Source organism: Panulirus ornatus, chromosome 42 (assembly GCF_036320965.1).
Source record: "Panulirus ornatus isolate Po-2019 chromosome 42, ASM3632096v1, whole genome shotgun sequence".
Lineage (NCBI taxonomy): Eukaryota > Metazoa > Arthropoda > Malacostraca > Decapoda > Palinuridae > Panulirus > Panulirus ornatus.
This window is the reverse complement of record NC_092265.1, coordinates 4399108-4426196: the sequence shown is the minus strand read 5'-3', so window position 1 is coordinate 4426196 and position 27089 is coordinate 4399108. Positions and strand designations below refer to the sequence as shown.

Here is a 27089-nt window from a genome sequence, read left to right as displayed (position 1 = left end):
GAATAGACCAAAACTGGCCCCATTTTGATCAAAGTCTCTCCCTAGCTATCATGTCTAAATGCTCTGAATACAGAGCCTCCTATTAAGAGTTAAGCCCCACAGACCATTGCTGAGCTTCCCCAGACAAATTAATACCCTCCGGTTCGGTCCACTGACTTGAACGTACACCATATCGCTCCAATTCATTCCAACCCATGCACGCAAGTTGGTCGAAACTGGGAAGTCTAACTGGAGACAAACCAGGAGGACGTAGCAGTGTTTTACGTACCTGGGAGTGGTTCGACATGGCCACGGATGGGACTACAGGAGCGATGAGGAACGTGTGGAAAGAGAAGTCAACGTGTGTGACGGATAAGATGGGTATGTGTGATGGTATAGTAGCCCCGACGGTGTTGTATGGATGCGAGGCGAGGGACCTATGTAGAAAAAGATCGGCGGAGGATGGATGTGTTAGAGATGAAACGCTTTAGAGCCATACGTGTTTCAGGAAGGTATATCAAGCAAGGAACGACGGTAAAATAGAGAGGTGTAGGAGTAAGCCAAGTACGACTGAGAAAGGTTTACTGAAATGATCTGCTTATGTGGAGAGGATGAGCGAATAGAGACGTACTTTAAAGTCAAGAGGATACATGCGTCAGAAGTGGAGGGAGTGAGGGAAAAGCGAGGAAGCTGAGAAGAAATGGAAGGTTGGGGTGAAATACGTTCCGAGTTATCGAGGCCTGAACATCTCGGAGTATGAGAAGGGTGCATGGGATAGAACGAATTGGAGCGATGTGGTATACATGGGGCGACGTGCTGCTACCAATCCTCTTGCTTCGGTCTCGACTTGGATTTATGAATGAATAAGAAAAAAAAAACAACATCAGAACTGAATTGTATGAAGACATGCGGTCACCGTCGAAATGAATCACACTACTTAACGAAGGTAATTATGAATGAATGAATTATAATCCTGTTGTGTAGTAGCCAGAGGCTTCTTTTTATAACACTCTCTCTCTCTCTCTCTCTCTCTCTCTCTCTCTCTCTCTCTCTCTCTCTCTCCTTGCAAACACACACCGCTTAGTAAGCGTGAGTGTGTTGCTATGGTGTGCATGGGTGAGTGTGTTGCTATGCTCTGTGATGGTGAGTGCGTTCCTATACTCTCTTGTCCGCCTGACCCTTCAGTAGAGAGGGACGTCTGGTGAAGGACAACACTCGGGTGGAGGAGGACCTTGAGGCGGAGGCAGAGGGTCAAGCCTGGCTGGCATTTCCTCCACACAGAATAATTCATGAGTCTTAGAAGGCTCCGGGAGAAGGTCAGGGCGAGCAGTGCTGGGGCACGGAGGAATTTCTGAATATAGGATGAACGAGGAGTGAGGCCCCCCCCGGTAACAGTCCCTTCAAGATACTATAAAAAGAATGCAATGGATCGATTTTAAACACAGGAGCAACTCCGCTAACAACTCTTGAATGTACTCCATAAAAGAAAAAAAAAAATATTACTTGGTATGAATTTTAAACACAGGAACAAGGACGTGTAGCTCAAGTAACAACTCTTGAACATACTATAAGAAAAAAATGAATGGCATCGGATGGATTTTTTAAACATAGGACGACAATGCAACGAGTGAACCCCAGGCGACGACTTTTGTAAACACTTGTAAAACGAACTCACGGAATGGTTTCTAAACGCAGTAATAACAAACGAGGAGCTCTGGTGACGACTCCAGAAGGTACTATTACAGAAAGAAAACGAGAAATCTATCATAGTGACCAGAGGCAAGAATACCTCAGGTGATGTGGGTTCCTCAGTTACACACAGGCTCGTGTTTTTGTTATGAAAAACACGAAAATAATCATGTTTTCCATAATTCTTCTTTTTTTTTTTAATCACTCGTTCTGTTGTTATTGAAATAATGGTGATTGGCATGAGTCTAGACAATATCAAATTGAGACAACGTGAAACTGACGGCCTTAATCACCCCCTGGAAAGTGATTGGCTTAAAGCCCAAATAACCAACCAATCACACACACTCTCTGATAATTTACCCGTGACGTCAGCTGATAATCTAGACGCAGAAGACGATATTAATATCCAACAGATGATCGAAAGGGTCACTAGCAGGTCATTACAAAATGATTCTAAAGATACGAAATACATTTAAAGTCCCGATATGCACGTAGGGTACAGAATGGATTATCAACGGTGTCTGGTAATGAAAATATAATTCAACATAATGCATAATCCATATCTAACATAATGCATAATCCATATTTAACATAATGCATAAACCGTATTTAACATAATACGTACAATATACTAATATTGTCAGACTGAATCGAATTATGTTAATTTTACTCTTGTTACTGTGAGCCTCATGGAATAATTCTGCTGTTGTGCTTCGAATTCCCATGTAATAAGCATAACAGAAAAAAAAAAAATAAACGTCAGGAAATAAAAAAAAATGTTTAAGCCCGACACATAAATTCTAAAAAGGTAAAGGAAATACATTACAATTGTGCTATGTCACAAAGACACACACACACACACACACACACACACACACACACACACACACGGTGGTACACATTCATACATATAAAGAGACACCCGGAAGTAAAGTCACTGTCCTTGTACTCTACCGTACAGGGACTGAGGGAGGTGAGGGAAGGGAGGGAGGAAGACAGACAGTGATAAATCGAATAACTTTTCTGATTGGCAGGTGAGGAGGCACACAACAGGAGAGGCGGGCGAGAGGTTTCAATCCTTGTCCGTAACAGTGTTGATGTGGCGGTGAGACACGGACATGTAGGGAAGTCTGTTCATCCCAGACGCGTTCGAGGCGCAACAGCTCATCCCAGACACATTGTAGGCACAATGGTACTTTACAGACACACATCGTTTACACATCCCAGACACATCGTATGCACGCATGCGCCTTCCAGACACATCGTATTCACAACCAAGACACATCGTCTGCATATCCGAGACACATCGTACGCACGCATGCGCCTTCTAGACACATCTTATGCACACACAAGCGTCTTCGCAACATACACCCTCCACCTTCCCTGCACATTCTAGGCTCGAGGTGTCCACGGGAGGATACATTCTGCCACGTTGTCTTGGGTGGATTTAACAAGACGGTGATGGGAGGGGCAGAAAGGCCTTTTTACGCAGCGCTGACTTCGGTGGCTGCTGCCCCTCTCCCCCCACGGTGAGTGGCACCCTCTCCTACGCTCTCTCTCTCTCTCTCTCTCTCTCTCTCTCTCTCTCTCTCTCTCTCTCTCTCTCTCTCTCTCCAACGTCCACAAGTTTCAATTTGTCGGTGTTAGTTCCTGGGCGTCCCATCCCAGCCCAGCCCATCTAGTAATCTCCCTCCACCTCCCTGCTCGAGCGAGAGGGAGGGTTTCCTGCACCTCTTCCCTTAAGCACGTCCAGCCCACCCTCACTGTCTCATGCCTCTCCCTCCGCTCCCACCTCACGTCTACACACAAGGTCATCACTCTCCCTTTATTGCCAGATTCGCTCTCACTCACTCACACTCACTCTCTCCTCCGCTGTCGTTACTCTCACTCCACATCCTGGGCGTTCGGTCACTCCCAGAGCCTCTTACTTATCTAGCTAACGAGGCGAACAACTCTCACTCAGTCCTCTCACTCCGTGGATGTAAAGGAGCGACCCTAAGAGAATATATCTCGAGTTTCCCTTTTTTTTTTTTGGTTCGTTTTTCATTTTCCCATTTATCAACATCATCTTCATCATCTCCTCTTGACTCCTTCCTCTTGTTTACACACAGCCTCTCTCAGCCCACAACCTCTCCTCTCTCAGCTCAAAACCTCTCCTCTCTCAGCTCAAAACCTCTCCTCTCTCAGCTCAATACCTATCCTCTCTCAGCTCAATACCTCTCCTCCCTCAGCTCAATACCTCTCCTCTATCAGCTCAAAACCTCTCCTCTCTCAGCTCAAAACCTCTCCTCCCTCAGCTCAAAGCTTCTACTACACCACCCACTGCTCCCCTTACCCTTCCTGCATCCCAGGTGACCTTCCCCTCGCCTAGTTACACCACCCACTGACACCCCTCTCACCTACTTGCACCACCCCCTTCCCCACAATGAACCCCACAGCATAAACTATGACTAAGAGACGTAATCATCCAATTACCCTTACTTGTAGCGTAGTTGGCTGCACCTACAGTAGACGGCTTAGGCCATTATGAATCCCGCCTGGTGTGGTTAATTAACTACCACCTGCAGGGTAATTAGACCCCTACCCCTCCCCTGCAAGGTAATCGAGGTGTCTAACTGGGCGGGAGGCTGCTTATATGCCAGCGTCAACAGATCGCTGATAGACCGAGCGATATCTACTCTTACGATTCTTCAACCGTTGTTAAGAGTCAATTAATTCAAGACTCGTACTATCAGGAGAGTCTCTGGTGATTATGAGGTCAATAGCTCGTTGGTCAAGGTCATAGACTACTGTAGCTGTACGTGACCTTTTCCAGTATTATCATAACAGCGCTGCCAGGTGCATGATGTCATATACATATTACAGTCAGTACTTCATTCCCTTGCTGTCTTAATTAAACGGGAAGATACACGAGGCAATATACTGTTGCAGATGGTAGGTGACTCTTCCTGTGTTGCCGTAACAATACTGCCAAGCACTCAATGCACATACACAATGCAGTGTTACTGTTGTAGCTGTACGTGACTCCTCCCTCCTGTGCTGCCGTAATGACGCTGCCAAACACACGATACAAAGTAGGGGCGCGAACTTGTATCCTACAAGCATCTTTTCAGAACTGTAGTTATGGTAGACTCGTTAACGTCGCTTGCATCTCTTATACTTAGGATTCAGCTGTGAATATACAGATGCGGCTTCTGCCTTCTCATACGCTATTCTTAAAACTACGACAGGAAAACACCAGCACACATGTCGGGAACCCTGGCAATTGGGACACTTTGGGAACTCTAACTCGTTGTAGGTGCAACACTACAGCTGGCGGAGGTGGTGGTGGTGGTGGTGGCAGCAGCAGCATCCCCAAACAGGGATCAGCAAGGTGCCTTTCGCCGTCAGGCAAAGGCGTGTGTGTGTTAAAGCGAGCCAGACTGGGTTGCCTGGCAAACGCAGGTCGAGCGATGGCTTTAAAGGTAATAATGTTCTTAAAGGAATGCGTGCGTGCCTGCACTCGCGCGACTCTTGAGCTGGACTTAAAAGACCCTTTTTTTCACGCAAGGATTCCCCTTACGTCGAGGCAGAAGCATCCATAATATCAGGGAATGAACTAGGATTCTCGATAGTAATAGCAGAAGGTTCACTGGTTCGAAGAGCCGCTTCGGATGGCTGAGGTGCGTTAAGCTCCTCAGCCAGAGCCATCTTCTGGCAACGTTGAGTGATGGATTACAGACTCTTATCACACCACACTTCCGGAGCTGCCGGCCCTCAGGATGTATCGAGAGGGATGATGCTATAACGCGTCCGGGAGATGTCACTCACTGGTCGGATTGTCAACTGGATGCGGGAAGGTTTGTGTGGTTCTGGGTCACAGCGCCGGTCGGTCCGATTCAATTATGCCCAGCACGTCACCAATCTACGAGTCTGTGCCACACTGACACCTTAAGCAGGTCCTTCTGGTAATGTGATCATGACTTCTGGTAAAAAAAAGGAAATGTTCAGCCCAAAATCTGAGACCTCGGCTGTACCGTCCATCTCAAATCAACAAGGCTGAAAAGGCTCACTGCTGAAGGAGGAAGCACCCCACCCTCCAACCGCACTTTGGGTTTCAAGCTCAAGAACTCTGATGTAATCCACGACGTTTGTCTCAGCGTACGTGCAGGACATCTGGAAAATGCTTGAACACACACACACACAACACACACACACACACACACACACACACACACACACACACGAAACATTCGTGAATCTCCGCATCTTGGAAGCAGACACTGAACTTAAAATTCTTCATCATTTTCCCTTCCAATCGATGGAGTCATTAAAAGAACCACAACGTTTTTTTTACCATAAATGATAAAGGTATATATGGATTCTTAAATGTATTCTGCCAGCACTTGTTCGATAGATAGATAGTTATCTGGACGGCAAGAGGAAGATGTTGATATAAACAGATGCACATAAACTCTATGGTGTTGTTCGTCCCTCATTTATGTATCTTAAATAATACAAAATACTAGTAAGATTCTAGATTGAGCGTTTGTGTAGAAACTGCGTTAAGTAGTTACTGAACACTGCGTTTTATTAGTTACAGAAATCTCCCATTATCTAGCACTCGTTATCAACCACGCGCGTTACATAAAAAGCCACACTGTTTTTCTTTCTCTTCCAATCGTCAGGGAAATGAGGTCCCACACCTTTTCGTTGTCTTCCAGGGACCTGCGTTGTGGGACCAAAATGGCTTCATATTTCTGAAGTCATCCATTTTCATTTGCTGTTGTTATTGTTGTGGGAAAAAAGAAGACATTTCTTCACCGTGTATATCAGGAAGACGCCGTGGATAGCAACTCTCTCTCTCTCTCTCTCTCTCTCTCTCTCTCTCTCTCTCTCTCTAAGTTAAATTGTCGGCAGAACTAGCAATTAATCTCATCTTCCACGGTCGAGCAGCCTGGTTCATCGCGAGCATCCGAGGTTGAGCGAGAGCTGCTCTTGTGTTATGACTACACCTTGCTCACTGCTACCGGGTGCCTTTCAGAAGCGCTAGCTTTTCCTCCTGGGTGATGCTCCTAGGCGCCATAAGGCCTTTCCTGGGTGTGCTTCTCAAGCGTTTCTAGAAGCCAGATGCGGCCGGGTGCTCCCTCTGTGTTACCGTACGTCGAGTGTTCTCGTATACTGTTAAAGGTTCTGGTAAGTTGCTCTGTGACTAGAACTCCTCTGATGATGACGAATGTTCCTAGGTGCCGCTATATGTTTCTAAGGGTGATCTAAGGGATTCAAAACCTATTCAAAACATGCTAGGAGCCTGTGCATGCTTAATAGTATTTCTAAGTGCTATTAGGGAGCTATAGGAGACTTTTAAGGTGTCGTTCGGATTCGCCAGGTGATTCCAGGCGGTCTCTAGGTCCCTCGAATTGGTGCTCGGCGCCACTTCGTACTCGCTAGATGTCTCTAGGTGCTGTCTGGTGTTGCAAGGTGTGTGTAGGAAGACCTTGTTAGGTGTGGCAGATGTTCCTGGATGCCGGTTGTTATTGGTGGAGGACGTTTGGTGTTGCTGGGTGACGCCCGAGTGAGGGGAATTCATCCCTGACGTCAACTCGTATATGACGTCGGCTCCCTCGTCAGGTAGGTCTCACTGGATCAACACCTTCCTCCGTCAGTCTTCTCTCTTCCCTCTTTATATATATATATATATATATATATATATATATATATATATATATATATATATATATATATATATATATATATATATGGAGAGGGAGCCCGATACCCCTGCCAGGCTGACATGCAGTGCAGTGTATTACTTCCTGTGTGTGACGTTCAATTTCATCTCCCGAACTCTCGTGGGAGAGAGAGAGAGAGAGAGAGAGAGAGAGAGAGAGAGAGAGAGAGAGAGAGAGAGAGAGATAGTGTCCATGAGAACTCACGCCATGTTCAAAACTGAAGGCGACGTTGAACACCTGGGTGGGTGTAATGGACCTGTCCATCTTTGTCTGATGGAGAGAGAAGGTGTCGGCCACAGGGGCACATTACCATAATCGAAAGTAAAAGAAGGAAGAAAGAAGAAAGAAGAGAGGTTACAGAATAAAAGACAAGAAATGACTTAAAAACTATGAAAAATGCAAATACACACACACACACACACACACACACACACACACACACACATATATATATATATACATATATATATATATATATATATATATATATATATATATATATATATATATATATATATGGATGGTTGTAAAAAGGCATTATCTTAAAAGATCAAAGTCTCTTCATTAAGAAAAAAAAAAGTGTTTAGATCATACACTGAACTGTGTTACTGTCCAATCAAATCGGAAAATTACTACACCCAAATCCAATCAGCATTTACATATACACACCCTCACATGACGTCATTCACAAGTACGATTCGAATTTACGATCTTAACGCAAAGGTTTGCCCGTCTAGTTATGCCGATGGTTGAGTCACCACTACGCGAATATCCGTCTCTCAATACCCTTGTTGTGAACACCCGGGCGATATTCTGAACAAATGCTGTTGTTCCCGGGAAATATTCGGAGCCACGGAGATTTATGACGTGACATGTATGATCCCCGCTATTTTCTGATCCTTTCCCTCCTCTCTCTCTCTCTCTCTCTCTCTCTCTCTCTCTCTCTCTCTCTCTCTCTCTCTCTCTCTATGTCTACTATTTATTGGTAACACCGTAATTGCTCTCACTGACAATCCATTTTCTTTTCTTTTTTCAGATAAAGACAAGAAAACAACTCTACCCCTTGATACTGGAGACTGTGGCCTAAGCCACATCAACAAGTGATTCATAACAGTCAACTAGCAGTGAATGCGTTGATGAAAAACTTTACAAAACGAGAAATACGAAATAAAAAAAACAACAACAGATATGATCTAAGGAGGCAGTGACGACGAGGGTACGATAAGCGCACACAGCGCCTGGCAACATGGGTCGTGCCAGACGTAGGAGTCATGGCTGAGTTTGACCAGTGAAGAACCTGGGTCACTCCTCCCCCACCCTGGTGACCCACCCCACCCCTACACCGCCCCAGTCACACCACACAGGGGGTCAAGGTAGGTCATACGTACTGCTGTCTCATAAATCATGCATTTACCTCGGTCAACTGAAAACAGAATGAGGGGGAGACACCATTTTCTTTCCAGGAGGCACAACTCAAGAATTTTTTTTTCTTTAATATCGTGAACAAAGCCAAGGAGACGATGAGACGATATGATGAGTTAAGAGCTGTCTTTCTCTCAGGATATATACATATATATATATATATATATATATATATATATATATATATAGAGAGAGAGAGAGAGAGAGAGAGAGAGAGAGAGAGAGAGAGAGAGAGAGAGAGAAAAAAAAAACTCGTGTCTAAAAAACACATATCGAATGAGGGGAAATCGCTCGTTCTCTGTAGGTGGATTCCATTCGAAATCAAAAAAAAAAAAAAAAAAAATGTGTTTTACCATGATTCTAACTATAGTCTTTTTCCCCCTTTACCTTGATGGAGGGGCTAATGGAAGCGGGGAGGGATTCAAACAGGTGCGGACTGAAAGACCCGACCTGGGGATTACACGGCTAAAAGCCCTTAGAACAAGCTTTTGGCGAATTGGCAACAGGCTTGTGACGAATTGGCGACAGGCTTGTGGCATTGGCGACAGACTTGTGGCGAATTGGCGACAGGCTTGTGGCGAACTGGCGACAGACTTGTGGCGAATTGGCGACAGGCTTGTGGCGAACTGGCGACAGACTTGTGGCGAATTGGCAACAGTTGTCTCGATCCTCTGAAGTTGAAAGGATTGAAAGAGTTGGGAGGATTCAAGGCAAGAGACCTGGCAAAGGCTTAATTGATGAACCACTCCGAGGTTGACAATGAGAAATGTTGAAAAGGTTTAGAAAAGTTGAGGTGAGAATGAGAAGGGTCAGCCAGCCTCGAGCTTACGGGCCAAGGATTAACATTTGAGCGTTTATCAAACATAAAGTGGCTGACATTTTAGAGCTTGAGAATCGATGGGTCAAAGAGTCGAAAGGTCATATTTTGGAGTTCCTTATCTGGCTTAAACGGACAGACTCTATGACAGAAGAGTTGTGTTGAAAGGGGCCATTATTTCTCAAGAGTGTGTACCATATAGATCAATGTCTAGGGGGGAAAAATATTACCAAAAAAAAGGTCCCCACGGACGGAGCCAAAAGGTTCGAGAGGACCAGAGTTTAAAAATTATAGGTTAGAGATCACACGGGTCCCAGAGATTGAAGGAGGTCAGGATTGAGTCAGGAAATCTCCCCCTCTGGGATTGACAATTTATCGTCTTTGATTGCCACACGTCTTCCCTCCACACTCGGCCAATCTTTTCCGGCTGTCGAAGATCAAAACAACAGCCAAGGCGTCACGGCCTCCCCTCAAGACAATCGTATTTCGAAGGAGCGTTGGACGACGGGTAACAAACATTTTTACAAATTTGTCTCCAGGCTGTAGACGTGTAAGAACAATACAATTTTCCAGTTTATACCTTTTTTGTTCAACCTTAAAAGATCAAGGGTGAGGCTGAAACCATAAACTGCCTCGCTTATTTTGTCTTCCGACGGAAACCACATAAATTCAAGAGGGACACAGAAATACGATTGGTAGATTCGAGTCAGTGAGCGGCGGGCGTGATGGATTGATTGTGTCAACAGCAACTCGAAACTGGGACGAGGCCGACATGGCGGCAGCTGCGACACACACGAGCCACGGTCAAGATATACCTGATGATGGCCACGTATTGCCTCTTCCGGGTAAACTCCAGACGCCAACTACACTACGTATTAAACAACCGTGGCGTAAGCTAATACAAGTGGATGATGACTTCGGGAAAATATTTCTCTCTTCTTACCTGCATCAAATATACATCTATTATCTACCAGCTGTATTTGTTTATTCCCCTGTTGTGGATAAACTTTCAGATCCGAGTGACCATATTAGGCTGCACTCTCATCAGGAGTTGGGCAGTGATGGACTCCTTTGGAAAGACAGGTTTTCTGCACCAAAAACAACTCACCCTCTCTCTCTTCTGAAACGCACACACGCCTTACTGTTTTCATAAAAACATTCAACCCTTGCAGCACCTTTCCTCCCTCACCACATATCTCTAACACCTTCCGTAGAGCATCTCTATCAACCGTATCAAATGCTTTCTCCAGATCCATAAACGCCACAAGCATGTCTACCTGTGCCTCTAAGTACTTCTCACACACATTCTTCAAAGCAAAACACTTGATCCACACCGTTTCCACCACCCCCTGAAGCCACACTGCTCCTCTCCAACCTGAAGCTGTGTGCATGCCAACGCACTCCCTCAGCCACACTCAACAAACATATTCCTCTGTAATTTGAACATTCACGCTTGTCCTCCTCCCTTGCCTTTATACAAAGGCACGAGGCAGACATTCCGCCAATCCTCAGGCAACTTTCTACGTGTGTGTGTGTGTGTGTATATATATATATATATATATATATATATATATATATATATATATATATATATATATATATATATATATCATTACGTCCTCACCACCATCGCAGAAGGAGAGATGATCCCAGGCAATTTCATATAATCTGTCTTCTCCCCTTGAGATATCTCAGGCCGATGAGTTCACTCGATTAGTATAATCCGAGTCTTGAGGGAGAAGAGACTGACCTCGAGAGAGAAAATGACAGATATATGAAGGAAGAGTTCTGGTGGGTGAAGGAAGCGGGGTCGGCAGATGAAAGAGATTCGTTTATATGAAGGAAGCGGGACGATATGCGAAAGATGTTACAAGGAAGATGGAAGGTGTGGGGTAACAGATGAGCGAAGCGAGGTGTATATGAAGGAAGTTAGGCTGTAGATGAAAGAAGATGCCATAAAGATGAAAGAAGCGAGACGACAGTACCTCCATGGCTATTGAAGGAAGCTAATGAGGTTGGGTGACTGACTTCCCTATACTTTTTAACTCAATATATTTCAACACGTATAAACTGACTTCATATTCTGAAAGTTTTACCCCCCCAAAAAAAAACGATAAAGAAGACATGATCGCTTTCAAACTTTCTTAATATGAACTTTTGTAGTTAAGGTCCGTCTCTACCTTTTTATGTGAACAAAAGTTATCCTATATACAACGTCTTATACGTTGAGAGAACCAGCTTCCCACGAAATGGAATTCGCACAAGATACGAGTTGAATTGAACCCCGCTGGTTACATCTGCCGGAGGGACAGGAAAGGAAGAGGACTGGGAGAGGCTCTTTGTCTACAGCGGAAATGTATTTGGTATCAGACTGTCACTGAGACACACAACCACGTCATAGGCCAGTAAGGATTCTGTTATCTGTTGTTCCAATATACTCCGAGTGCTGGAAGGGTATACTGCCAGAGCTGGAAGGGTATACTGCTAGGGCTGGAAGGGCATACTGCCAGTGCTGGAAGGGATACTGCTAGGGCTGGAAGGGTATACTGCTAAGAGCTGCAAGGGTATACTGCTAGGGCTGGAAGGGTATACTGCTAGCGCTGGAAGGGTATACTATTAGGCTGGAAGGGTAGACTGCTAGAGCTGGAAGGGTATACTGCTAGGGCTGGAAGGGTGGGAGGATATCTCCTGAAATGATAAGAGTTAGCTGACTGTCTTAAATCAACAGGGGGAGAGAGAGAGAGAGAGAGAGAGAGAGAGAGAGAGAGAGAGAGAGAGAGAGAGAGAGAGAGAGAGAGAGAGAGAGAATCTTTTATCTGATGGAAATCAAAGACACGTACAGAGAGAGATTTCTATCTGCTTTCAAATCCATCTTACGTGTTAAAAGAGGAGGTTTGAAAAAGAATTTAAAGACTTCTACAAACAACAGGAGATACGACTGAATCCCACAGAGGAATCAGTCAGATCTCTTGGAGGGCATTTGTATCCTTTTTTTTTTTGGTGAGTTTTATTCTCCATGATTCATGTTCATTCATCGCATCAACATTTGGGCTTCGTCGTTTCCTGAAGAAGAATCAGATTAACGATCTAAGAGGCTTTAAAGGTGCACTCTTTAAGTACCCTTAAAAACTGACCTTCCCACCCTTTAAAACCTAAAAAAAAAAACCCGGGAAAGATAGAACTTTTGCTCTTTCCGTTGAAAGATAAGAGAGAGCGATATGAGTACGCCCTGACGACCAGAGAAGGCCGGTCAATGCTGCCTATCGAAATCGTCATTAATTTACATATTGGGAGGGAGAGTGGGAATTTCCCCGGCACCAGGGCCAAGGTATTGATTCTCCAGGGAGGGAGGAGAGAGAGAGAGAGAGAGAGAGAGAGAGAGAGAGAGAGAGAGAGAGAGAGAGAGAGAGAGAGAGAGAGAGAAACACCCACACGACACACATTCTATGAATACACATGCATGAATACACACACACACACACCTACCTACTACACAGCCACTAAGGTAAAGAAATAAGCCAGACAGTGAGACAGTCAGCCACACACACACAGGCACACACACACACACACTCGGACAGACAACAACTCTATACAGTCAGTCAGTCAGACAGACGGAGACAGACAGAGGGAGAGACAGAGAGTCAGGGAGTCCGACAGCCTGACAGACGGGCTCCGTAGTCTCAACTCTGAGCGCGACGCTCCTTGTCATCAGGGGCAGCGCCCTCCAGCCACGTCCCGACTCGCGGGGGACGGCCCAGGGGAGGATCCAGAAGCTCTGGGGGGGGGGAACCCTGGTGGGGTTCCGATGCCCTAAGGGAGCCCTAGTGGGGTCCCGACGACCTAGGGGGCCTAGAACCAGGTCAAAGACACTGGAGGAACCCTAGTGGGGTCCCGACGCCCTGAGGGAGCCCTAGTGGGGTCCCGACGCCCTGAGAGAACCCTGGTAGGTCCCGATACCCTGGGGGACTAGACTCAAGTCCCAGACACTTGAGGAACCCAGGCCAGGACCCTGACATACCCCCGACTGGGGGTAGGTGACTAAGCCAGGCACCGACTCCTGCCACTCATCGTTCAATCACCTCCTCGCTTCCTCCTGCCTCTCACCTGCTGCCTCGCTCCCTCTCCCTCTTTGTTTCTCTCACCTTCCCCCCCCCTTCTCTCTCTCTCTCTCTCTCTCTCTCTCTCTCTCTCTCTCTCTCTTTCACACACACACACAGACACACACATACACACACACAAATAACTAGTGGAAATGATTATATTTTTTTTCGCATTACAGAAGATCGAAGGAACATGAACTATAAAGTCTACAGGGAAGAGGAGGAGAAACACGGGTGGTAATTCGCGTATGACAACAGCAGGAGGGAGTGACACAAAACCTGTGATGCAAGTCTCGTAAAGTGTCAGGAAAAGATTCATTAAAATTTCACAGCGAATCCTGAGAGAGGAAGATTCTGACAGCAATTTCAAAGAGAGGAATATTTTCACAACGATTCCAGAAAGAGGAATATTTTCACAACGATTCCAGGAAGAGGAATATTTTCACAACGATTCCAGAAAGAGGAATATTTTCACAACGATTCCAGAAAGAGGAATATTTTCACAACGATTCCATCTGTAGAATCCTCACAACTCATCACCCTCATCGCTCATCAATCGTTAGAATCCTCGCCAAAAAAATTCTCACCACTCACTAAGGTGTGGAATCCTCACCTCTCTGTGTATCCCTCACTCACCTCATCCTCACCTCTCTCTCTACAACCCTCATCACTCTCTAGTACCTCCTAACCTCATCTCTAACCCCCTCTTACCTCACAACACCGAAGAATCTCCACAGGTCATAAAAACCCTCACAGTTCACCACGCTAACCACAGTCATTCGTCACTAAGACAAGTTCGTCAACTTTCGTCACCTATAATGGCCAGTAATCGTACGTGATTACAGCCATCTGGCAGCCCTTCGTCATCAACACCAGCTGGGAGCCTTCCCTCCTCTCCCCCAAACCACCCCCCTCCCGTCAATACGACCACCTGTAGAGCCACCTGCCGGACCGGGGTTGCTGGGCTCAGCTGGTTCTGCGAGTTATCGATTCTCGCCGCGACGCCGGTGACCAGGTGGTAATGGTGGAGGGTGAAGAACCACCTGTTGCCGCCCTCAAAAGGCCAGGTAGAGGCGGTGGCGAGGGTTTAGATCACCCTGCTGTTGCCGGCCCCTTGAGGCCAGGTGGTAGTAGAGAATGGAAAACCAGCTGTTGCTACCCTCTGAGGCCAGGGTGATGGAGAACCACCTGCTGCTTCGCTCTAAGACCAGGTGGTGGAGGATGCAGGTGCCACCTGCTGCTGCCCTGTATGCCAGCTGGCGTTAGGGAGAAACTTCTTGCTGTAACGATATGTCACGGGTGATCAGACGGGCGAGAACGCAGGAACAGGCGGGAGTCCACAGACGAAAAGTAACAGAAACATACGAGAATCAGACGAAAAGTAACAGAAACATACGAGAGTCAGACGAAAAGTAACAGAAACATACGAGAATCAGACGAAAAGTAACAGTAATCCATCGTTCACAAAATGAAAATTATCAGGAAGTTTTGGCATCCGTCTTGGAGAAATCATCTTTTCCCCTGAAATTTTCATTCGACTGAAGCTATTATGATAATGGCTAAGGGGGGGGGGGATACTCTCTCTCTCTCTCTCTCTCTCTCTCTCTCTCTCTCTCTCTCTCTCTCTCTCTCTCTCTCTCTCACGTCATAATCTGAAATATGGATTGAATGCATGTCGTAATATTCTAAGAGTCTGTAACAGCATTTCCCTCTGACGCTCATGGTTACGTTTCGACGTATAAAACAAGAATACGTTCACATTCTACGTCAACCGATACAGTAATACAGCTTGGTAAACACTTATGAATGTGTGTATTCCAATGATTCCTGTAACATGTGTAGTGAAAGCTCAGAACTACATATGATTACCTACTAACTCAACATATATAAAGCCTTCAACTGTTCTTTATCATCATCGTTGCTTTATATATATATATATATATATATATATATATATATATATATATATATATATATATATATATATATATATATAAATGTATATATATATATATATATATATATATATATATATATATATATATATATATATATATATATATATATATATATATTTCACGGGTCTTCATCCACTCCCTGGAGGTCCTTCTGTCGTGTGTGTTGACGCCTGTGGCTGCAGGAGCAGCCTGCCGACGCTCTCACCGTCCGAGGCGGAGGAGAGGAGTCAAATCAACGACTCAGAGAGAGAAGGCCGAAGCCGCCGGGAACTTCGACGTTACCGCAAAGTGAAAGCAATCTACTCATTGAGTCGGGAGGAGGAAGAGGAAGAAGAGGAGGAGGAGAAGAGGGAAGAGGAGGAGGAAGAACAGGATGAGGAGAAGAGGGAGTAGGAGGAGGAGGAGGAGAAGGAAGCGGTGAGTGTTGGAGCAGCAAAGGGGTCGCATCCTCCTCAGGTTTCTTCGAATGATGTGCCATTGTGGTGGCGGTGGTGGTGGTGGTAGCAAGAACTCAGCCGTAAGGCGGAGGCTGAGGGGATTAACGTGTGTGTGTGTGTGTGTGTGTGTGTGTGTGTGTGTGTGTGCTAACCTAACGCTACCTACGAGAACACATGCCAGATAACCTATCCGTCAACCAATCCCCATGAGCGAGGATGAACAGCTGGGTTGATTGAGGACTGACTGTCACATCCACGATTCTGAACCTTAATGAGACACACACTGAGCAACAGGGAGTAAACCAGCCGGCTCCACACTGGTGAGAAGCAGACTGGGTATCAAAGGGACACACAAACTGAACCTCCTCCTCCTCCTCCTCCTCTCACTCGAGAGAGGAAAAACAAAAATCTTAATATCATCAAAACTTGTTTAATTACACCAATTAGTCTCTCTTAAGTGTTAAGTGCTCCCGTCTTGGTCTCAGACGACTATACTTAACTTGCCTTAAGTACAAGTTAGAATCGTTCCGGGAAAGTCACCTTTATGCCACAGAGAAGACAGAGAGAGAGAGAGAGAGAGAGAGAGAGAGAGAGAGAGAGAGAGAGAGAGAGAGATTGATATACTTTATGGAATTTCAGTAACAGAACAGAGCTTAGATATCTTCATAGAGTTGAATATATATATATATATATATATATATATATATATATATATATATATATATATATATATATACATAAAAGAAGTAATTCTATAACTAAATCACCTAATCTCTCTCTCTCTCTCTCTCTCTCTCTCTCTCTCTCTCTCTCTCTCTCTCTCTCTCTCTCTCTTTGTTCCCAAGCCGAGCGTCAGAACGGGACGAAACGCCACATTTCACGAATACACTGTAACGCGTAGTATGTCGCACAACGCGGGCTTGTATATGGATGTGATCAACATGAGGTCACCATTGTCACTTGAAACCTGACTAACAGAAATAAAGATAATAATAACAGTATTGATGATAATGATAATAATAATAATAATAATAATAATAATAATAATAATAATAATCATAATAATAATGATAATAATAATTCTCACAGGGACAATTACAATTACTACAGTTTTCATAACAGTTAAGGATTATCATCATACAACAATGAATAATAGATTTATGTCTATTAGTTATATAAATACACTGACGGCTTACTTACAGTCGCTTGTAACAGAGGAGGATTCAATCCTCTTACAGCACGTCCAGGAAAATAAGACTCTGTATCCTGATCTGATAATGAGCGTCGGAGAAGGATTGAGTGGGTGACGGTGGATTCTGAATGAAACATTTCCTGCTCTCTCTCTCTCTCTCTCTCTCTCTCTCTCTCTCTCTCTCTCTCTCTCTCTCTCTCTCTATGTTTCCCTTTTGTTTCCTCGTCTCTCCTACATCCGTCTTTCTGTCTGTCTGGCTATCCGTCTATTTTTGTCCCCCTCCCTTCATCCTCTCCTTTTATCGCTCTCTGTCTCTCTCTTTGTGTGTGTGTGTGTGTGTGTGTGTGTGTGTGTGTGTGTGTGTGTGTGTGTGTGTGTGTGTATGTGCGCGCGCGCGCGAAGCCTTTGGCCTCATTCGAAACCCATTTGAGACATCGAAGAACTCGACGCTACGGCTTGTACTGACTGATCTCTTTATTATCAGTCTACGAGAGAGAGAGAGAGAGAGAGAGAGAGAGAGAGAGAGAGAGAGAGAGAGAGAGAGAGAGAGAGAGAGAGAGAGAGAGAGAGAGAACCAGTGAGTCTCCCCACATGAGCTACTCCCCACCTTTAAAGATCACCTCCCCATACTCCGGGCCTACACTTCCGCCGTTGACAAAGGGGTCCTGATGAAGTCTCCTCCTCCCCCTCACTCCCCACCCACCCTTCCCTTCTTCCCTTCCCCCTCCTCAACCCTCCCCTCCACCAACAGTCCACCCCATCAAGGAAGGGACCACATGAAGGGGGAGGGAGAGAGAGAGAGAGGGAGGAGACACGTTCTGAGCAGCCGCTGATATCAGACTCCCAATTCTAAAATAACAATCAATGAATACTGATTACACACACACACCCACCCGCACCCTCACCACCACTCACTGAAGCAAAATAATTGGCTTGCTCTTCCCTTCCTTAAACTCGCTCGATGTGTCAGTGGCTTAGGGTCGTAGAGGAAGAGGAGAGCAGGGAATACAGCTGTCCACGTCTGTGTCTTGCCTGAACAAGTCCTCTCTCTTGCCTTTGGTCGTCTCGACGGTGCTCCTGTGGCAGCAGAGCCAGTAGGAGCCGTCAACCAATCACTGTAGTACTCATATGCACCACACTATCCAACCAACGCCAGGCTTACATAACGAAGGATAGGAAACAGACCAATCACTGTCGTGCTCACGGAAAAGATATAGACGACCATCCAATCAGCGCAGAGATTATACACTGAAGTATATGACATTACCCAGTTCAAAATACATCATCGACTGGTCAGTTATGTATTCATAGAGGAGTCTCCCTTCAATAGATAGTTCTCTCGTTCTAGATCATCTAAATCAATTTTGATGAGAACAATTCACACTATTACCTATTGTCACAGGCGTACGACATGTTCAACCAGACCACTAGTCGCAAACGAGACTGTTCAGCCTATAGCCAAGCATTACCGCAGCGCCGGGCGTACGATGTGACCGTGATGTTCACACTTTTGATCTCTAACCCTTTCAGCTCATCACCAACAAAGAACCTCCACCATCACACCCACACACACACACACATACACACACACATATACAAACGGGTCTTCGTGGTGAAGTGGTTCGTCTTACCATGAGAAAGTGTGAGCAAGCAGGAGTTCGAATCCTGGGCACGGCCGTCGACCCACACCAAATTCAGGTGTTCATTCTCCGCTTGGGGCTGGTCGATAAGTGGGTACCTGACTTATAAGGGATAATGTGTGTGTGTGTGTGTGTGTGTGTGTGTGTGTGTGTGTGTGTGAACCTGAATAATGACTGACGGGTAATACTAGCATTCGAAATGTACGACAGATGTGGCCAGACGGCACGAAATGAAGAGATCAAACTCACTTCAAGGAACAGATTAACCTCAAGAGCAAGTATGTGACCGTCCACCCGGTGACTACGAAGCTTTAGCAGAACCATAGATTCGTGGAACCTTGAAAAAGGGCATTAGACACAATGTGGGAGGGAAGTAGGAAGCAGGAGGCCGAAAGAGGCTCCTAAAGAGGATGTCAGGGAATAAAGCCACGAAGTAAGAGGTTGGGTTAAGGTTGGAGGTAGTGAAGGGACGTACACATATCTCTCACAGACCCGTGTGGTTCATCTGGAGGGCGAGCGAGGTAGCGAGACGCGAATATCCCTCCCTCCAATGGCTGGCTTGTCCCGGCATGGCTTCCTCCTCACATGGATCAAGGCCGGCTTGATCTCTCCTCTCGCCTACGAAGATGCCGAAATGATTTACGTTACGGAGGAGGCAGGCAGGCCACAGAGTAAACAGACATGTATACGTACGTCAGATGCAATCAGGGACTATGATTATGTTCCTTATGATAAGGTAAAAATGAGGTATATATATATAAAGAAAGTGAAAGATATACAGATGAAATGAATACTAAGTAGCTCAAGGAATGAAGGAAGGTGCTGGAGGTATTCAAAACAACCATGAGGGAAGGAATGCACTGAATGAAGATTTGAAATTCTCTAAAATTGTGTGGATGGCGAGAGTTCTTGGAGAGCGTGAGAATGAAGATAATCTTATTTTGACTAATACACGTCTGTTGATGAAGAGTTGTCAGCTACTGGGTATTTTCCCCAATGAAAAACTTTTTACCCCCCTCCCCCCCCCAAGGAAACAAGGAAAGAAAACACAACAGGCAAGAAGCGATAGGCGAAAACGAGCTCAATATTTGTTGAAATATTCTTAAGAATATCACATCTACAATACAAGGAATATGCTTTTAAAGCCTTTTTTTGTATGCTACTGTAAGATTCAAGCTTTTTCTTCTGTAAATTTTGTGAATAAGTGTCTCTCTCTCTCTCTCTCTCTCTCTCTCTCTCTCTCTCTCTCTCTCTCTCTCTCTGACTATCCTGGAAATCAGCTGATATCCTGTGTGTGTGTGTGTGTGTGTGTGTGTGTGTGTGTGTGTGTGAGTGGGTTCCTCCATATTGCTGCTGTCCTCCTCCTCCTCCTCCTTCCCTCCCTCACCTCCACGCACATAGGGATCTCCCCACCACAGGAAAATCACGCGACCATCGGCCCGCCAACACCACTACTGCTGTCACCAACACCACCACCATACATGCAAGGGGTCCCCAACAACCACCACCACCACCACAGGCTCAAGGGGCCCCCTGCTCCTCACCTGGTATCCAAGGAGACAGCACACATCTTGTCACGCCGTCTGGGTTCCCCTCCTGAGGCGGGCTTGCCACCTGAGCTCTGTTTACACGTTCTTGTTCCAAGTTCGCGGATTTCTCTCTCACTCAACAGAAGTCTTCTTAAGACCGTTCCAGTAATATGATGTTGGCGTGAGTCGAGATATCGACTGGAGATTATATTTCAAGCCCGAGTGACATTCTTTTCTTCCTTTCTCTTTAATAAAAAGTTCATCGATAATCTCATATCACATGTATTCTCAGCTGGGGATGAACGTTCCTTTAAAACTGACGTGAATGTTCCTTCAGGTGGTTCAGCTGGTGGTGAACCTTTCTTTAAAACTGGCGCGAACGTTCTTTCCTTCTTCAGGTCCGAAGACTTGAATGTTTTCAGAGGGTTCCAAAACCCTCACAATGTTTGTGCGAGTCGCAAAATTTCCTTCAAGTTTGTTTGTTATCGTTTATAAACTCTTCAAGTAACTGGATTTACTTGTGGTTAAAAGGGCTCAACACAGTTTCCTTCCTGAGGGAGGTGCTGGAAAATACTTCTCGATTCCTTTGGAAATATTCACCGAAAATGCTATAGTAAAAGTCTTCAGCAAGTTCGTCTGAAACCAGAGGGTTCCATCAGCATGTACCGCTCACTCACCTGGATTTAAATTTCCCAAACGTCACCACCCTACATCATCGACAAAATCAGAGCAATAAATCTCAATATATATATATATATATATATATATATATATATATATATATATATATATATATATATTATATATATATATATATATATATATATATATATATATATATATATATATATATATATGGCCTTTGAAATGCAAGAAAGATCATATCGAAGTTGTAGTGAAGAAGATTAGGTAGTAAGGATGACTCACCACCAGAGATACACACATCATAAAACTACACTCTCCGGAAGAACGCGGGTCACTCTCTCCCACTCACCGATGTGGACATTAACCATCACCACAACACCACAGACACAGTATTTCACCACATCCCAAGACTGTTCATGCCCACGATGCATCTACCATAGAGAAGACACTTGATCGTTCACTGTCCAGTGGCCCTGCATCTCTTTGCACACAGACACACAAACATCACAACACGTTATGAGCTATGGGGACCGACCAGTGGACGTGGCTGGCTTCCTGAGGGTTGCAGGAGCCTCATAAGGGGAGAAGATAATATCGTTTGCCTAGGTTGTTTGGGACGGTGATATCGTCGGCTAGAACCAAGTCGTCAGCTGGAGCTACGTGTCAGCTAGCAAACACAGCGTCAGCTGTGTTGTCAGCTGGAAACAAAGCGTCAGCTGTGTTGTCGGCTGAAAACAAAGCGGCGTCAGCTGGAAACAAAACACCAGTTGTTTCGTTATCTGGAAACAAGGCGTCAGCAGTTCCATCTGGGGACAAAGCGTCAGCTGTTTTTGTCAGCTGGAAACGAGGTGCTAGCTCCTCTGTCAGCGGGAACCGAGCCGTCAGATGTGTCGTGGTTCTCCGGAAAGCAATTTGCAGACATGTCGTTCAATTTATAATCTAATGCGAGTCTCTAAATTGGGTGTCAGCGGAGATCAATTGGTTCACTATTTCCTGGAGTCTTGGCCACAGCTGGTTCTCGCTTATAGAATTGCAGGGAAGGAATTAATTCAGTTAACCATTCAGGAAAGAGTCTTCCATTTTCTACTTCTTTAACCAATCAAAAACATGTCAAAAGACCATATCGTGACGCCATTCCTCTTCCAGCCAATCAGAAAACCGAGCGATGGAAACAAAATTTGACGTCATAGTCTTGATTAAATACCAGAGCGATGGTAATTTCAGACTCTATAGCGAAGGATATAGAGCACACTTTCAAAATCATGGTGAAGAAATCTACAAGACGAGTCCCGAAGACAGAAGTACATGTTTACTCTTGTTGTCTACTGTCAACAGATATTCGCAGCACAAAACAAAGTTGTGGTAAAGGGTCTGCTACAACACTGCATGGAGGAAATGTGAATTCTCTTATAAGTTTGTGAACTTATGAAGGAAAGACGTTTGTGACATATATATATATATATATATATATATATATATATATATATATATATATATATATATATATATATATATATAAAAGAGGAACGAGAGTTGGGATCCAAAGAGGAGGATATCGCTTAGTGATACGTAATATAATCCACATATCTCCGGGGAAGAAGGGAAATTCATGTGGAAATTGGGGAAATATGGCCGGGGAGAAATTCCCTGAGTGATACCGCAAGGAGAGTGGACGTCCTCATGAACTCCCGCGGGAGATGGGAGATCGATAGGGAAAAGGTTGTGAGGTGGGAAGGAGGAAGAGGAACAGGGGTTGTGATTTGATGGAGAGAGGGGAGGGAAGTTATTGAAGATGGCGGTGAGAGGAAAAGGAAGGAAGGAAGGAAGGAGGGAGGGAGGATAAGTGATGGAGCTTTGGACAAAACAGGATGATGGCGTGGGAGAAGGAGCGTCTTTAAAACGTCCAGGCAGGAAGGATTCGACAACGAACTCCAAGTAGGCGTTGTGCGTGAACGAGACGTACGACAGCGGGAAAGGAAGGGTCGTCGTCGTCGTTCAACGACGAGTCGTTGATCAACGAACTCTGGTCGTGCACTGCGATCACACCCTTAACCATCACAACCACCTTGCGGGAAGCCGTGGCGAGAGAGAGAGAGAGAGAGACGCGCACATTGCGGGACCAGATGGACGCCCCGCTGATGGAGAGGACCAGCTTAAGTGATGGCCAATGTTTGGTCGGTGTTATCTACAAGCCTGACACCTCCTACACCCCACCCCACTCTGCTGATCCAACTTGAGTGCTGTGTCAACAGAACGTTTTCCTGGGTTGTACGAGTTCCGTGTGTGTGTGTGTGTGTGTGTGTGTGTGTGTGTGTGTGTGTGTGTGTGTGTGTGTGTGTGCGTGCGCGCGCTCCTATGCTCTCTTGGCTGTGGCTAAAAAAAAGACGAGGATCATGAGTGAGGAGCTGCCTGGAGCCGAGGTATATGTAAAAACACGAGGAAAAAAAAAATAAGTGGTCTACGAGATTGAAATACCGAGTGTATATATTCAAGACGCCATCTCTCAAGTCTCAAAACCTGATGAGAGATATATATTTCTGGGCATGGATGTATCTTCATCATTTCAGATAACAGATACATCTTCACAATTTTTCCAACAGGAGGTCCCAGATGCTCGACATCTCAATTATACAGGATACGGGAGTGAGGTCCCTAAGCCACACTTGTAAGATCGTCATCGAAATGACAGATGTTGCTAGGCATCTGTCGGGAGGGCGGGTGAGGAGGTGGGCAACGGTGGAGACGGTGTATAGTATGGTGGAGGAGACGTTGTATAGTACTGGATAGGAGACGTTGTCGGGGCTATACGTAATACCACTGATCAACACTGCTACTTGAGGAGGAGGCGAAATTGCTTCACAGCTTTACAGGTATGATGGAAAAAAAGAAAAACATCTTTTGCAAAGCTTTCGTTTATCATGAAGGTTGTCTCTTCGAGGGGACAACGCTGAAGAGGTCTGAGGAAGTCTTGCATATCTGGGTAGAGAGCCCAGGGAAAGTAGACCTGAGGGGGAAAGATGTACTTTCATAATTTTTTTTCCCAACTATTCCAGTGATCTATGAGGAGATCTGTGTGTTCGTCCTAGATATCCCCGGAGGGAGGAAGGGTCTCTCTCTCTCTCTCTCTCTCTCTCTCTCTCTCTCTGGACCACATTAACGGGCAATCTGTTATGTCTGCCGCAGCCCGCTGCGAAGTGTTGACCTGAACCCTGATATTAAGCTGAATGAAGGACAATATTCCCCCCCCCCCCCCCAAGCACCCACCCACAAGCCCGTGATTAAAACCGATGGAGGAAGCCACCTGATTCCCATAACAACACGTAATTCGGAAACCGGAATAATCTTCCAGTTTCCGTTTATTGGCATCACATCCACATCAGCAGGGGTTCTGACTGACTGACTTAAGATCAGTAATAAGACATCACGTTTGAGAACCCGGGAGTAGCCATCTTTAAGGCTGGAAACGAAAAGAAGGGAAAGCCAAAATATATACCTTTAAAAAAGACAGAAGAAAATGTAATGTTCATTTTCCTCAAGGAGGTGTGTGTGTGTGTGTGTGTGTGTGTGTGTGTGTGTGTGTGTGTGTCCTCTGAAACCCTCAGGGCCTCTTGAAACTCTGGATCATAATAGAGAAAGGGATCAATAAATCCAAGTGCGGTGCGAGTGTGGCAAGAGATCATCGATTCACCAGGTGAGGAGCTGAGGCCGGGTGGTGCGTGTGGCGTAGGTTGCGTCTGCTTCCTCAGTGAAATTACGTGTTGCCAGTCGCGTTACCCGCTCGCTCCTGCGTCCTGGCGCCTTGCGTGGGCGGGAGGCAGAGGGGACGAGTAGTAGCTGCTGCTGCTGCTGCTGCTCCTCCTCCTCCTCCTGCTAACTACTTCGGAGGCTTGAGAGGACTTAATGAATCACGGAAACCAACGATAAACGTCGAAAATGACGTGGGTGCTCTCGCACAGGATGTGGTCGTACGTTTGACACATCTTCGTGTATGACACACGAGGAAGATGGTCGAGTGTCGGAGCACTTGCCTCGTACATGTGTCTGGCACACGGGGAATCTGGTCATCCATTTAGCACTGACTACAATCCGGTATAGCGTCACCGTGTCTCACACACGCCTCGCCTCGCCCGTAGCGTCGCCCAAACATTGTCTGTATGTCTGTCTCTACCTCTTTCCTTCCTTACTTGCCTCCCTTCCAACATCCTTCCTACGTTCCTTTGCTTCGCTGTTGTTTTTTCTTTTTATCTGCTTTTACGGGACATTCATCTTTTGCCTTACTAGCGTTAAGGACAGACGACCTCGCTTGGGCCTTGGTAAGGTCTTTGTGGTCTGTGTATATACGTAACTGTACTGACCTCTTTACACATTTTTCACTCCCTACTTTCTTCCTTTTCTCTCACTCTTACTTTCATTCTTCAACTCTCTCTCACTCTCTCTTACTTCCCATCCCTCCACTTTCTTTATTTCCTCCCTCCCTCTTTCTCTCATTCCCTCCCTCCTCTCCTCCCTCTCTCTCCCCACGCCGCCCTCCAACAACACCAGCTCCAGCTCCCCTACCCCTCACCTCACACACCCACAGTCTTGTGATCACCTTCCTCGCACCACCGGTGGGGAAAAAAAAAGATCCTCAGAAACTGACGTCTTTTTTCAGGGATCAGATTAGCTGTCTTGGTGGTCTACCCCCGACCACTCTACCTCAGCTCATGAGAGGGGCTGGGTGTCTCTCTCTCTCTCTCTCTCTCTCTCTCTCGTCCCTCAAGTACATCTTCTAAGCAACAATTTTCTACACCCTTATCTTCCTTCCTCTGATTATTCCATTTATCTGTTCCTTTTACCTCCAAGTGTTCGTATGTTACTACCCATTTGTGCAAGTGTGGGAGGGAGTGAGCGCGCGCGCGCGCGCGGTGGTGTTCTATTCATCCCTCAATTACACATTTATCCCCCCCCTCCTTCCACCCCTATTTACGTTACGTCATCTTTCCTCTCACTTCTAGGGACTGATTAGGGTGAATGTGGACCAGCTGTTCCCTATGAGTCGCCCCCCCCCCTCCCATCGTCCAATTCGTGGCGTCATCTATAGATCATTCGTCAGCAGTTGTTCACATCTTGATAACAGAGTCCCGAGGTCCTGAGGTAATCAGATCCTCTACCACTTAAAGGTGACAGGATCAAATGCTATCCTGAACACGATCTTATGGCTTGCTGGCAGGAACAGAGGCTATACGAATGGCCACATATCCTTTGATTTATGAATTTTACCACAAAAAACGCAGACAGGCTAATGGCCACTGGAAAATTTTATAAGATGTTCAGAAACACATGATGAGACCGCCCGCTGCCACCTCTCAATCCCTTCTAGGCAATGTAAGGAAATTAATGGGTCAATATTTCATTCACAGTGGGAGAAGAATATGAGAAAAAATAAGAGATTCGGATAAGCAAAAGAAAAAACAAATTCGGATGAGAGTTACAGAGAGAAATGCGAGAGAAGCGAGTACTAGAAAAGCAAGATTGAAAAGAGTATTGTGGTTTCAGAACGAAAGAGTCAAAAGCATCAAAAATGAAAGGGATCAAAGAAAGCCCTGGGAGGCTACACGCTGTCCATACACAATGAATGCAGCCAAGAGGATGAATGAATGCTTCTTGTCAAGCCAGTGAGGTGAATGAAGGAGAGGTTAAGGGAAGAATACCTGTTGTGGGGGAAAATATATGAAGATGTAAATGACTTTATGAGAGGGAAAATCAAGGAAATATCCCTTCGTGTATGATCACTGAAACGAGAGGATTAATAAGACAGGTGATCAATAAGACAGGCGATTAACAAGACAAGTGATTAACAAGACATGTGAATAATAAGACAGGTGATTAATTAGACAGGTAAAAATGACAAGAACCAGAATAACGATAAAAAAAAAAAAGGCTAGATACCCCTCTCTCCCCCTTCCCACTACTGTCCCTCTCCAGCCATGG

At 45.5% G+C, this 27089-nt stretch overlaps 1 protein-coding gene across 1 annotated transcript in view; it reads left to right on the top strand.

The window, feature by feature from the left end:
- Positions 1–27089, top strand: part of LOC139761852 (uncharacterized) — a 62052-nt gene that overhangs the window by 10767 nt on the left and 24196 nt on the right. Inside the window, exon 2 of the mRNA XM_071686385.1 lies at positions 8416–8752. The gene's annotated coding sequence lies outside the window, so the exon portion shown is untranslated. The remainder of the gene's footprint in view (positions 1–8415; positions 8753–27089) is intronic.